The sequence below is a fragment of the Myotis lucifugus genome, unplaced genomic scaffold (assembly GCF_000147115.1).
Source record: "Myotis lucifugus unplaced genomic scaffold, Myoluc2.0 scaffold_656, whole genome shotgun sequence".
Lineage (NCBI taxonomy): Eukaryota > Metazoa > Chordata > Mammalia > Chiroptera > Vespertilionidae > Myotis > Myotis lucifugus.
The window spans coordinates 273,906-276,993 of NW_005871704.1; positions in this window are offsets into that span (position 1 = coordinate 273,906).

Below are 3,088 nucleotides of genomic sequence, written 5' to 3' on the forward strand. Positions count from 1 at the left end.
CTTGGAGGCCATAACCTGGATAAGGGTCTTGGAGGCCATAACCTGGATGAGGAAAAATTCACCAACTATGCACGAAGCCAGAAGAAACAGATGAAAAGATGAATTACTTATGTAAGACCCAAGAAGAAATGAAGAGCGATATAGCTTCAATAAAAAACACCATTGAAAGTATCAAGAGTTGACTAGGATAAGCGGAGGACCGAATTAGTGAATTAGAAGACAAGGAAGCAAAACACACCCAAACTGTACTTCAATTGGAAAAAAAAATTAAAAGACAGGAGGAGAGTCTAAGGGAGCTTTGGGACAACATGAAACGAAACAACATATGAATAATAGGGGTGCCAGAATAACAGAAAGAGGAACAAGGATTAGAAAACCTATTCGAAGAAATAATATCAGAAAACTTCCCTGAGGTGGGGAAGAAAAAAGTCACACAAGCACAGAGAGTCACAAACAAGTTGAAACCAAAAAGACCCACACAAAGACACATCATAATTACCATGGCAAATGTTCAGAACAAAGAGAGAATCTTACAGGCTGCAAGAGAGAGAGACGGAAAGTTACATACAAGGGATCTCCCATTAGATTATCAAATGATTTCTCAACAGAAACACATCAGGCCAGAAAAGAATGTACAGAAATTTACAAAGTGATGCAAAGCAAAGGACTGAATCCAAGAATACTCTATCCAGCCAAGCTATCATTCAAAATTGAAGGGGAAATAAGAAGCTTCACAAACAAAGAAAGCCTAAGAGAGTTTATCACCACCAAGCCAGCAATGCAAGAAATGCAAAAGGGACTGGTGTTAAAAAGAAGAAAATAAAAAGCTCAGAAAGAAAACAGCCACAGAAAAAAAGAAAATGGCTACAAACAAGTCCTTTCAATAATTACTTTTAAATGTAAACGGATTAAATGCTCCACCCAAAAGACATCGAGTGGCTGATTGGATAAAAAACCATGACCCATACATTTGCCTGTCTAAAAGATACCCACCTCATTAGAAGGGACTCACACAGACTGAAAGTGAAGGAATGGAAAAATATCTTTCTCGCAAATGGAAATGAAAACAAAGCTGGGGTAGCAATACTTATATCAGACAAAACAGACCGCAAAATGAGGGCCATAACAAGAGATAAGGAAAGCCACTTCATAATACTAAAGGGATCAACACAACAAGAAGATATAACCCTGGTAAACATATATGCACCCAATGCAGGAGCATCCAAATACATAAAAAAAAACTCCTGGAAGATATTAAAGGAGAGATCGACAACAATACAATCATAGTAGGGGACTTTAATACACCACTGACATCACTGGATAAATCCTCTAGACAAAAAATCAGCAAAGAAACAGCAATCCTAAATGACTCACTAGATCAGATGAACTTAATTGAGATCTTCAGCACAATTCACCCCAAAGCCATGGAATATACATTCCACTCAGGCACTCATGGGACATCTTCAAAAATAGACCACATATTGGGTCACAAGCAAAGTCTCCCCAAATTCAAGAAGATTGAAATCATACCAAGCCTCTTCTCAGACCACATTGGCATAATATTAGAAATAAACTACAATAAAAACAACCCAAAATACTCAAACACTTGGAAGCTGAATAGCATTTTATTAAATATTGATTGGGTTACCAATGAAATTGAAGAAGAAATTAAAAACATCCTGGAAAACAATGACAATGAAAACACAACAATCCAAAACCTATGGGACACAATGAAAACAGTCCTGAGAGGGAAGTTTATAGCTCCACAGGCCTATATCAAAAAAACAAGAAAAAATGTTAGTGAATCATCTAACTCTACATCTCAAAGAATTAGAAAGAAAGAAAGCAACAAGAAAACCCCAGAGTGAGCAGAAGGAAGGAGATAATAAAGATTAGAGCAGAAATAAATGACATAGAGACCAAAAAAATAATACAGAAAATCAATGAAACCAAGAGCTGGTTCTTTGAAGGATAAACAAGATTGACAAACCTCTAGCCAGGCTCACCAAGAAGCAAAGAGAGAGGACCCAAATAAACAAAATCAGAAATGATAGAGGCAAAATAACAACAGACCCCACAGAAATACAAATGATTGTTAAAAAAAATACTATGGACAGCTCTACTCCACCAAACTAGACAACTTGGAGGAAATGGACAAATTCCTAGAAAAATACAACATTCCAAAACTCAATCAGGAAGAATCTAAACATCTCAATAGGCCAATAACTATGGGAGAAATTGAAGCAGTCATCAAAAAGCTTCCAGCAAACAAAAGCCCAGGACCAGACGGCTTCACAGGGGAGTTTTACCAAACATTCAAGGAAGACCTAAAACCTATCCTCCTCAGACTATTTCAAAAAATTCAAGAGGAAGGAACACTTCCAAGCTCATTCTATGAAGCCAGCATCACCCTAATACCAAAACCAGGTAAAGACAACACAATGAAAGAGAATTACAGGCCAATATCCCTCATGAACATAGATGCCAAAATCCTCAACAAAATCTTAGCAAATCGGATCCAGCAGTACATCAGAAAGATCATACACCATGACCAAGTAGGATTTATCCCAGGGATGCAAGGATGATACAATATCTGCAAATCAATAAACGTGATACATCACATAAACAAATTGAAAGAAAAAAACCACATGGTCATATCAATTGATGCAGAAAAAGCATTTGACAAAATCCCACACCCATTTTTGATAAAAACTCTCAGCAAGGTGAGAATAGAAGGATCATACCTCAACATAATAAAAGCCATGTATGACAGGCCCATAGCCAACATCATACTCAATGGACAAAAACTGACACCATTTCTCCAAAGAACAGGAACAAGACAGGGATGCCCACTCTCACCACTCCTGTTCAACATAGTCCTGGAAGTATTAGCCATTGCAATTAGACAAGAAGAAGAAATAAAAGGCATCCAAATTGGAAAAGAGGAAGTAAAACTGTCCTTATTTGCAGATGACATGATATTATACATACAAAACCCTAGAGACTCCATCAAAAACTTACTAGACTTAATATATGAATTTGGCAATGTAGCAGGATACAAAATTAACCCCAAGAAATCTGAGGCATT